This window comes from Caretta caretta, chromosome 7, assembly GCF_965140235.1.
Source record: "Caretta caretta isolate rCarCar2 chromosome 7, rCarCar1.hap1, whole genome shotgun sequence".
NCBI classification, from domain to species: domain Eukaryota; kingdom Metazoa; phylum Chordata; order Testudines; family Cheloniidae; genus Caretta; species Caretta caretta.
The window spans coordinates 103,445,405-103,457,751 of NC_134212.1; the positions used below are offsets into that span (position 1 = coordinate 103,445,405).

Below are 12,347 nucleotides of genomic sequence, written 5' to 3' on the forward strand. Positions count from 1 at the left end.
CCTGGAGCATTCGCAGGCACAGAGCCCCTCAGCTCCCTCTGGCCACAGTTTGCTGTTCCCAGCCAATGGGAGCTGCGGGAAGTATTAGATATTCAATGATTTCATAGAGTTTAAAATCACCAAATTTTGGTGTAGACCTGTTTATAAGCTGACCCCCGCTCTTTGATGTGTCACTTTTTTACCAAAAATATTCAGCTTATGAATGAGTATATACAGTATATTATTTTGTCCTTCATTGTCATCTTTATAACAGCTTTATTTAGATACACTTGTAAACTGTTTAGAAAGCTTGATTTATGAATTTTAAAACAAAGCACCTTAATATCACTAAAATACTAATGGACAATCCGTGTCTCAGGCCACACACTAGCAAACTACGCTTTTATTGCATCAATACTATATCCTAAAAACAAAAACCAGGATTAAATAATTGTGCATACAAATTAGGCACATTCATTATTAGCAAAAGGTTAGTTATGAAAAGCAGAGGGATGAAATTTTGAGTTAAATACCTTAACCCTCACCTGATTTGCGAGAAAAAGCCAGTATCCCTGATTCTATTCAGGTTCTTACACTTCAGCCATCACTGGTATCAGATTGTCTGACAGCAGACCAATGTTGCCCTATAATTACCACTAATCCAGAAGATTTGTCAAACAATAAAAAGGAATCATGTATGTGCATACAGTGAAGTGTTGGGTTTTTTTAAAATCTGCTCATGTAAGCCCGACTTGGACTTAAAAAAAAAAAATTACCAGGAGTGTTTGTTTTCACAGAAATTTCCAACAGTCCCAGATAATTGTACCTAACATGGCAGATTACAGTAAATGGTGAAGTGCAGTATCCAAGTATTCACTTGCCCTCAATGTTCAATTGACAGCGTCTTTGGTCACACAATTCACCATAAGCAATAAGGGACTAGCTGAATGGAGACTTAGTGCTCGGCAAACTGAAGTGTGAATCTACCGCGTTCTACTTTGCCACACACTAAATGGCCACGTGGATCCTGCTACCATACACTAAAAGTTCCATAATGCACTCATGGAACTTTTATTACATGGAAGCAAGGCAACACAGCCACTACAGCGCTGTATATTCACACCACGACTTGCCATGCACTAAATTAGTAGAGATGTCCATGCTATATTCAGTGTAAACAGTTGACAGTAGTATAAAAATAATTGATACAAGAAAAAAAAAAGGGATTGCTAGTGCAGAAGTTCTCTCAAATCATATTAGACTACAAATACATCTAAATATATTCTGGTAATACTTTCATTTATTGGACCTCCTTGTGTACTGTAATCACTCTGACAAGTCAAGAATCTCTCCCCCCTCCATATAAATCAGTAGTTTCTCAAATGAATTTCGTATTTTACTGTCTGCATTTAAAAATTAACAAAATGGCATCATAAACCTATACAATTCATTAGCATAGGATAAGCCTATTGTAACTGCATTCTTAGGTCTATCTGATTCTTGGGTGGACTAATTAAAACTCTAAACCAAGAATCCAAGCAATTATATTAAACATAACCCACAATTTTATCCAGATTCAAGCCTCACAGTGCATTGGACAGAGTGAATCTCAGGGGAAAAGAGAAGAGCTCTAGGTCATTGGTCTACAAGTGATGTCTGGGTAAGATTGAACGTTCTTCTAAAAACTATGCTCTAGGAATTATTTTGGGGAAGTTCTATGGCCTGTGTCATATAGGAGGTCAGACAAGAGGGTCACAATGGTCCCTTCTGGCCTTCAAACCTATGAATACCAGCAGTACAGAAAATTATGCAAAAAATTATAAATGTTTGCAAAGAAATTCCATAAATATGAAGTGATAAAGATACACAAGCCATGTAAATGCATCAATGTCAATTTAATGTCATTTTATTATAATTTGTGAACTCCAGCTAGTAGTTTACTATAAACAGTTGCAGGATACATAGGTGGGCTGTAGGATTCTAAAGTCTCTGCCCAGTAAAACACCAATGAACCCTGTACCTGTGCAAGTGTATACCCAGATTTATCTTACAAAAAATTGTACAAGCTATGCACCTACAGACCCTGATAAAAAATGTCCCTAAAATGAACACTGGAAGTTAACTGCTGTACATTGCTAAGGCCCAAGGGCACTGCTGAGCTTCACATGACTGCATGAATACATTGTTCATTATCTGCTGGACCTCATTCCTGTCTGACGAGTAATTTCAGAAAGATTAATTGTTTTGATCAGATGTACAGTGGCAAGATGTTCCAATGACAACTCAAAGAAAAAAATTCAGAAACACAATAAAGTAAAACATGACTTTACATCAATTATTTAGAAATTATAGTAGATTTTTTGAAGTGCTAGCTGACAAAACGAGTGAAGTCTTTGAAGCTGTGATTTTCTGAAATAAGATCGCCCCCCGTTTTTGTTTTGTTTTTTCTTAGCAAAACTTGAAATAAAATAGTTGAACCGTTGTTGTTTTGCGTTAAACTAGGGATTCCAACAAGAATACATTTCAGACATCTGGCATCTCTGTGAATTCCACAATAGAGCGATCTTGTAGAACAATGCATCCCATGCAACAGATATGGTTTCAAAAGTTGTAGGAGGCCCAATAGCTACCAAAGTGAATACAGCAGCTTTATCAAACAACACTGTTGCTCAACATGGTAGCGTCATGACTGAGGATATTTCAAGAACAATTGCTTTCAAAACTCATGTTAAAAATTCCCTACTTAGCAATACAAAGTGAAGAAGCAACCTACATCATTGGTGAAGAACAGAGTCTACGGTATGAGAATTCTGTATCCAATAGTTCCCTTCAGGAAGGCTTACTATTTTATAAAGCTGTGCTGGGACACACACAACAGGGGAAAGTTCATTTAAGACATTTCAGGAGGTAAAAATTTCAGTATGTGCCAGGATTACTTTTCTGCAATCACATGGATTGTGCCATAACCAAGACAGGTAAGAATAAAGCCTGGTCACACAGATCCAAAACATTGAACTTCATGCCTCAGGGCTTTATTTCACACACTGCCGAGATCATGCTTTTAAGAAAATGCCTGAAAACCTGTGCCAAATTCTTGATTAAGCTGTTAAAATACAGAACTTTATTCAAGACTGAATGCTCAAGCTTTCTCATTGCTCTATTATAGCTAAGATTCCCTTCAACAAAACCAGCAAATGTAAGGAATTTGATAATCATGATAAAATGACAAAGGCCAGGCTCCTCATATGGCTTCACAGCCCTAGACTCCAAATATGAAAAGAGTGTGTGCTCCCCAAGGGGACAATCTGTTTAAACTACCTTTTTAGAGCCCTTCAGAGCTTGCCAGCATCAAAGCCCTTATTCCCCCTGCCCTTATTCCCCCTTTTTTTAATTTTTAATATGAGTATCCCATTGGCATGAATCTTATTGCTCCGACTGTTTTCCTTAATCATTTCTGAAAGAATCAAAACATGTTTTTCACAGCAGTCAGCCATTTATCACCCTGTCTCTGTTAGCTTCCAGATACACTGTTTCAAGAAACAAGTCTAACTGTTGACAATAAAGTTCTTAATTACCCTTTGAGATTTTGATATATTCTTCTTTTTTTTTTTTTTTTAAGTTCCACTTTGATACATTCAGAGGAGCCCAATAACGGGTTGCTTTCTCAACTGTCCCATTGGACACCTTTTGTTCTGTGAAAGGCGGACTTTAGAGTTAGCAAATGAAATGCTAACAACATATAAATCAACAACATAAAATATAAAACCGAGCAAATAAGGAACAGCAGACATGACACCTATTAGAGGACTCTGAAGGAATACAAGAGATTGTTTAAGGTAACAAAATAAAATGTTTCAATAGAACTGTCACAAAAATAAATTGCAGACTTTTACTGGAAACTAAGCACTTCAGCAGTATTTAATGTAAACTTTAGGGAACAGTATGGTTCTACTAACCCCAAAAACCAGACAATTTAATTTAACCTTAAATAAAATTTTCACTTTTTCATTAAAAACAGAAACCTCTGCTAAATATTTGAAGTGGAGCACTTTAAAAACATAATTGCAATTCAGCAAAAGTATTCCAAGAAAAAACATTAACACTAATTTTTTGAACGGTACTGAACAGTGAAATGTTAACAATGAGTACACATCTTGTTTCCTAAACAGCAGAACAAGGGACACTATTTGATTATGAACCATCAGAAATTTTCCAGTTCACCTGTGTTCCCAGATTTGTACAGCCCAATAGCATATTTTTAAGGCTTAGGTGTCTAACATTTAAAACTCCTAAATTAAAGTGACCTGCTTTTCAGATCTGCTGAGCACTCGTGTAGCTCTGACTGAAATCAAAAGGATTTGTGGGTGCTCAGCATCTCTAAGATAAAGATGTCCTGATATTTTTCCCTTTGGAAAATTTTTGTCTTGATATTTTTCCCTTGGGCTTAACCATAGGCACCCAAGTCTAAAACCTTTGGATCAAATGTTTTCCTTTACCCATCTAAATTAGACACATCCTGACTACCCATTTCTCAGGCATCTCAACTAAACAATGTTAATAGGACATAAACCACATGTGGATAGGAATGAAAGACATTAAAACCACATCTTCTCTCTCATGCAAGTGAATTCTCTGCTCATGAAAAGTGTCAACTGGCAGTCCTGTAAAATGAATTATTCTGTTTAGCTACTGATATTACAGAGGAAGAAGCACTGCAATCCATCCCATCCTTCCCTGCCAATATGCTCAACTCAACCTGACAGGACCACCTCCAGGCCTGAACACAGCTCTGCCTAGATCCTGATTCAGTTCTTCATCTCTCTGAGATGCAGAATGAGAGTAATAATTAGTGCTGATTGATTTGAACACTCATCTAATAGGCAACCTCCTGTGATGACCAACTACTTTCACAGAGGACACTGAAGAGTCATCAGATAGTAACTGTCCGTCACATCATCATTGATGCGGGCTGAATAAGGAGCAATGACCTATGAGTATTGTACAAAAAGGATTAAATTAAAAATCACTTTAAAACAAGCATGTGAAAATGTACCTGTAGCATGCAATTCAGCCAGGTTTTCTACTTGCAGTAGCGCTAACAGGGAGTAAGATAAACATCTAAAATAACTGAAAAGAACATTTACCAAGCACTATGGTTACAAAGCAAGATTTGGTAAAAAGCACTCCACATAAGGGATCTAAAACACACTACAAAAGGATTTTAAAATGTACATTCGAAAAGCTGCCAAGCGTCAAAAGATTCCCCTGCAGAACAGATACTTAATCTAAGTCAGTGGTTCTCAACCAGGGGTATCTGTACCCCTGGAGTACTTAAGAGGTCTTCCAGGGGGTACATCAACTCATCTAGTTATGTGCCTAGTTTTACACAGGCTACATAAAAAGCACTAGTGAAGTCAGTACAAACTAAAATTTCATACAATGACTTGTTTATAGTGCTCTATATACTATACACTGAAATAGAAGCACAATATTTATATCCCAATTGATTTATTTTATAATTATATGGTAAAAATGAGAAAGTAATAGTGTGCTATGACACTTGTATTTTTGTGTCTGATTTTGTAAGCAAGTAGTTTTTAAGTGCGGTGAAACTTGGGGATATAAAAGACAAATAAGACTCCTGCAAGGGGTACAGTACTCTGGAAAGGTTGAGAACCACTGATCTGAGTGGCTGGACACAGTCTGAGGACAGATTTTTATGTACAGTAAGAGAAACAACGCTGTTCTATTTACTATACTCATTAACATTTTATCCATCGCACTAAAGTTATTTATTATGAGAAAAGACAAAAAACTCTTCTGATTAACAAGATACGAGCCCAGGATATTTGAAAGTCACTTTGGGTCAAGGCCATCCAAAGGACTTGGCTGGGAAAAACATACAAAAGGAGTCAGGAGTGACGTTAGAAATCCAGTGTTCAGGTGAGAGGAAACAAGAAAACGAGCAATTTGTGGCCTCTAGCTCTAGGTACAAGAGCACATGGCATCATATTGATGATGTGAGGGAAACAGAGCTTAACTCATAGGAAGAAACTTGAACTAAAAACCAGTTAGTTACCCCCTAAGCTTCCCCCAAAAAGCTGGGGGGACAGCATTTGAAATGTACAATCCTCACTTGGACCAACAATGGACGGACACCAATCTTGCCTGAGCAGGGAAGCCTTTTTGGAAGGAATACAAGCTGGATCCTGTACAGTTCCAGGCAGAGAGGACTATTAGCCTTTGTATTCATGACAAGGATAAAGAGAGACAATTATTATTTGAAGTCTGTGGCCTGAGCTATAACTATCTAGAAGGCTAAAAATGTCTTTTATAATTGTGTCTATAAACAAAGTTAACATGCAGAAACATACACCTTGTTTTCAAAGGTACTGAGCACCCATAGCTTTTATTGATGTCATCTGGAGTTGCAGGTGCTCAGCACCTTTGCAAATAAGGCCTGTGTTTTCTAGAATGACCATATTACGAATATTCTCAAATACTGACTTGCAGCAGATAGCTCATAGCCCATTTCCAGTGTACTACTAAATGTATCCACTGCTGAAACTGAAGACAGCAAACCTTATCAAAATAGGAACAGCACGTCACAATTTTAGAGGACACAATGATGAATAAGAACTGCTCCTGTTCTTGAGATCTGCATTAACAAGAACAGTTCCAGATGGATTTAGTAATTTTCCATTACCTAGTCGATATGGATCTGCCTGTGGGCTGAAGAGCATTCAGTGAATATGACAAACTACCCCAGTGGATCTGAGAGCTTCAGTTATATGATTTAATGAACCACGCAACTATGGTAAGGGAACAGTAAACAAAATGAACTAAAGTCAAAAGGACAGAGAATGCCCTCCAAGCATCTCTTATATTATTGTGTGTGAATGGGTAAAAAATATCTGTTTTTAAATATGCATTTCAATTGAAATGGCACTTCCTTTTCTTCATCAGTGCCTGTTTTCAGAAATAATGACACAGTGACCCTATTCCAGCAAACCCCACCTTTTCCCCCACACCACCAGAAACGAGGCTTGAATAAGTACTCAAGTGTTAGAACCAAAAGATTAGCATGGGCATAAAGAGACTATTTTCTCAACTCTGGGAGGAGAAAAAGGTATGAACAACAAATTGGGTGATACTGTAATTACACACACACACACACACACACACAAATCAATTCTTTGTTAAAAAACACCTTAAAAATCACATTCATTAATCCGTGCATAATAGAAAAATGAGAAGTGCAACATGGAAGAATTGGAGCAAGGTATATATGGGGAAAGGAACAAAAAACAAAAGTAACCAGTGAGAATCTCAGTATATACTGAAAGGACATTTCTCCCAATGGTTGAATGCAAAGGTATCCTAAGATACCTCAAGATGTTAGGGTACTATATGTTCCCACGTTAGCTTTACACTTAAAAACCAACACCCATTTGTTTTTTAGCTTCAGGAAGACACAAATATATTTAATCGCCACCACCCTTCCTTCACATCTTAAAGACAAGGTACAAAGGGTATGTCTACACAGCAAAGAAAAACCCACAGCTGGCCTGGTCCAGCCCACTCGAGCTCATGGGATTCAGGCTGCTATGTAGACATACCCATGGAGATTGTAAATTTATCTTTCCATAAAAGTCAAATACAACTGAAAGCAGGCAAGAACTTACTACTACAGTTGATGGCTTTCATACACCCATTTGTACACCCACCATTCTACTCATCATTCTCTTAAAATTAGTGTTCACTTACACCACTACCACTAGACAAGCTTCAAAATAAAGTCTAGTGATAAAATATGCCCTGGAATAGAAAAAAGTTACTTCTACAGTACATCCAATAAAGTGATCCTACTCATTATCCTGTGGTCAAGTAGACTCTGCAGATATCCATGATCCTCAGCAGCTGCCTTTCAATAACTGAAGTCAGACAATTTGGCACATTTCTTCATTCCAGGTTTGGGCTGGGATTTCCAAAAGGAGCTTAAGGGAGTTAGGCACCTAAATCACATTGAAATCCAATAGAATTAGGGCAGTTAATTCCATTAGGTTCTTTTCAAAATTTAAGCCTTAAAAAATAAACCAGAAAAGAGGCAGAAAAAAGGGAGGATACTTATTTTCTAGTCAAGCTGCTTTCTTGTTCTCTCTGTATTTACTACATTAATAAGTCCATGTCAACATTAAAAAGTTACATTGACCATCATAAACTGCTGAAATTACATCCCTTGTGCATGTTCACACAACACTCCTTGTGTCGGTGGAGACCATCCACAGTTGGTGTTCTAACATTGACAGAGAGAGCAGTTCCCCGTGGGTAGCTATCCCACTGTTTAAATCATCATCTTCTCCCACTATGAGTTCTGGGAATGGATCACAATGTATCATGGGGGCGGGATCCAGCCCTCATGACGCAGTTTTCTCCATCCAATAATTCCAAGGGCTTCCAACTGCATTTCACACTGGTTTTCAACAGCCCCTGTAATGTGCCCTTTGTGCCCGCCATCTCTATCTGAAAGCATGGATCCTGAACTGCTCACCAGTCTTGTGATAAGTGTTATGGACACAAATGCGGCCGATCCTTCAGTATTTCATGAGATGTAAATCTGAACAGGAATCTGTGCTGCCTGCCCTGTTGTGTGCCATGGAAAGAAACCATTCAAGATTGATGCTGGCATTCAAGAGCAGCTGCACACATTAGACTGTCGCTATTGGGCTCAGGAAACAAGCACCAAGTGCTGAGATCGCATTGTGATGCGGGTACGGGGGATGATGAGCAGCGGCTGCACAAAAATGCATATGCACAAAGCCACCTTCCTTGAAATCTGTGTGGAGCTCGCCCCTGCCCTGCAGTGCAAAGACACCAAAATGAGAGCTGCCCTAATGGTGGAAAAGCAAGTGGTGACCACTGTGAGGAAGCTGGTAACTCCAGACTGCTACCAGTCAGTCACAAATCAGTCTGGAGTTGGGAAGTCCACGATGGGGGTTGTGGTGACCATTAATCGTCTCCTGGTATGAAGGACTGTAACTCTGAACAATGTGCGGGGCAATAGCTTGCATGTATATCCCAATTTTGGCCCCAGACCATCTTGCGATGGAGCACATTAACATACAGGACTGCTTCTCTATGGTATTGCAGGTGCTGGTGGATCACCAGGGTTGTTTCACTGACACCAACGCGGGGTAGTCAGAGAAGGTCCATGACACATGCATCTTCAGGAATACTGGCCTGTATAGAAACCTGCATGCAGGGACTTTCTCTCCAGACCAGAAGATTCCAATAGGGGATGTGGAAATGCCCATAATGATCCTGGGAGACCCAGCCTATCCCTTACTCCTGTGGCTCATGAAGTCATACAGCGGAAATCTTCACTGCAGCAAGGAGCACGTCAACAGGTGCAGAATGACTGTAGAATGTGTGTTTGGCAGATTAAAAGGGTCACTGGTGCTGCCTTTTTGGCAGGTGAGACCTCAATGAGGAAAAAATTCCCATGGTCATAGCAGCCTGCTGTGCTCTGCGTAACATTGGTGAAACCAAAGGGGAAAGTTTCCCAAGGGGTAGAGCATTGCGATGGACCATTTTCCACAAGTAGCGGGCGACTGAAGCTGAAATCACACAACTGTGGATAACTGGAGATGCAAGGGTGCATCTCCTGTATGCGTGCAGCTTTAGACCAGGTCCGTATGCTGCTCGCCTGTGTCCTGCTTTGGTTCCTCCAGAAGTACTTACCAATTGATGCAGCAAAGTTTCCTACAATGAGGCAAGAAACAAAGCAGCTCAGCCAAGGAACCTTCGGCAGAGGATTGCAGAGTATCTGCAGGAACGTTTCCTAGAGATCTCTGTAGAAAATCCCTGGGAGATCTCGGTGTGCATTAACGAACTCTTACACAGGGCCCCACTGCATAGCTGCACCGCAGAATACAAAGTACATGCAAACAGTACCTAGTGTTATTAATTTCGATTCCTTCTCCCACATGCACCATGTAGCAAAATAAAGGACACCTCTACCTCACGTAACCATGCGCTATCAAAGAAAAATGAGTACTTACCAGAGTTCCCCTCTCCTGCTTCCGGCACACCAGAGCCAGACTTCTGGGACTCCTAAGTCAAAAAGTTGTCCTGGCTCGCCACGCCACCAAACAAGCCTGTCTCCTGTCCCACATCCTCCTCCAACTCGACCTCCTCATCCACCACTTCGTCCTCGGGGTTTACCCTGCTGGCCGTTGCCTCCAATCCCCCCAAAGTATCCATGGGGCTCTTGGCAGTAGAGGTGGGGTTGCCACCAAGGATGGTGTGCAGGTCCTTGTAGAAACAGCATGTTTTTGGTGCCACACCAGAGCAACAATTGGCGACCCTTGCATTCTGGTACAGCTGCCTCAGCTCCTTTATCTTAGCACGGCACTGCTGAATGTTCCTTTCATGCCTCTTCTCATCCATGCCACGAGCAATCTGCTCGTAGAGGTCAACGTCCCTATGGCTGAATCAGAGCTGTGTCTCCACACCCTCCTCTCCCCACAGACCCAACAGATCCATCAACTCCGGTGTACGAAAGCCAACATGGTCAGCTGGGAAGATGTGATATTAGGTGTCCACACCAAGCAAACAGGAAGTGGAATTTCAAAAATTCCCAGGGTTTTAAAGGGGATGGGGCACATGCCTGTGTACTTGGCTGCATAGGAGAAGAGTAGAAACTGCTTACCAGAACAGTCATGATGGGCAGGCCACATGTGACACGAATAGGCGAAGCGAAACACAAAACTGTTTAGTCCATCTAGATAAAAAGCAAGACATTCCCGGACATCCACAATATTAATGCACTGTTATTCCAGGGAAGAGTGCAGCTTAGGGACAAACACAGGTAAATACACCACCTGATTCAGATGAAACAGAGAGACCACTTTGAATAAAAACTTGGGATGTAGTCACAGCATTACCCTGTCCTGGGAGAACTGAGTGTAAGGCGGCCCAGCTATAAGGGCCTGCAACTCATATCTCCTTCTTCCTGAAGTGATGGCCATCAGAAGCCTAGTTTTCTGAGAAAGGAGGGCATAGGCTCAAATGGAGGGCCCATCAGAACTGCCAGAAGCATGTTTAGATCCCACAAGGGAACCAGTTCTCGGACTGGAGAATATAAATGGAGAAGCTCCTTCAGAAATCTCATCACCATGGCATTGGAAAAAACTAACTTTCCATGAGTCGGGGGATGGAATGCTGGTATCACTGCCAAATGCACTCTCAGCAAACTGAGTGCAAGGCCCAATTTCTGAAGATGTAGCAGGTACTCCAAGATGGATGGAAGCCCCTGTTGGTTGGATCCTGTGGGCCAAAAACCATACTTTGGTAAGTAGGCTGACCTAGTGGAGAACTTCCTACCGTTGAGTAGGACTCAGACAGCCACTGAGCACTGCTCCTCCTCTTCATTAAGCCATGAAACTGTCACACTGTAAGGTGCAAGGAACTGATCACAGGATGGAGGGTGAGGCCCTGATCCTGAGTGACCAGATCAGGATGGAGAGGAAGTGGTATGGGAGGTTGAGCCAACAGAGCAAGGAGGTCTGGGAACCAACACTGCCTCAGCCATGCTGCAGCAATGAGGATGAGTTTGGCCCTATCTGCCTTGAGCTAGAGGCTGACCTGTGGAATGACTGGAATGGGGGGGAAGGTGTAGAGAAGGGCCAACTGCCAGCTATAGTAGAAGGCGTTGGAGAGAGAGCCCAGGCTGAGGGCCCTCGAGAGCAGAATAGTAGAGACTTCCTGTTTTCCCTTATCACAAATAAGTTGATCGCGGGGATGCCCCACATTGCAAAGACAAGCCAGAGAACACTCTCCTTCAAGGATCATTTGTGGCTTAGAGAGAAAACCCTGCTGAAATGATCCACAAGATGATTTTGCACCCCCAGCAAATTGATTGCTATTGGAGTGAAGTCTTCTTCGATGCAAAATTGCCACTGGTTGACTGCCTGCAGGTAGAGTAACCTGGAAAGCACCCCCTCTTGCTTGTCCACATAATAAACATGGTGGTATTACCAGTGAGTATGCAAACTATTGTGTGTCTGATGTGGTCTTGGAAGGCACAACATGCATTGTTGATGGCCCAAAGTTCCAACACGCTGATATGGAGTGAGGCTTCCTGTTCCAACCACAGGCTCTGCACTCTCAACGAGTCCAGATGCACCCCCCAACCCAGAGGGGAAGTGTCATAACCACTGTCTTGGTAGGAGAGGACTGAGCGAAAGGGAACCCTTGGCACACTTGCATGGGGACTCCCACCTAGGGAATCTAGGACTGGTGGAGGAAGATGAAACAACCCATCCAGAGGACGTAGGGCAGGGCAATAAACTGTCCTGAGCCACATC

The 12,347-nt window shown here is 41.4% G+C and overlaps 1 protein-coding gene across 2 annotated transcripts in view; it reads right to left on the reverse strand.

The window, feature by feature from the left end:
* Positions 1-12,347, reverse strand: part of DOCK1 (dedicator of cytokinesis 1) — a 563,486-nt gene that overhangs the window by 519,760 nt on the left and 31,379 nt on the right. The window lies entirely within an intron of this gene.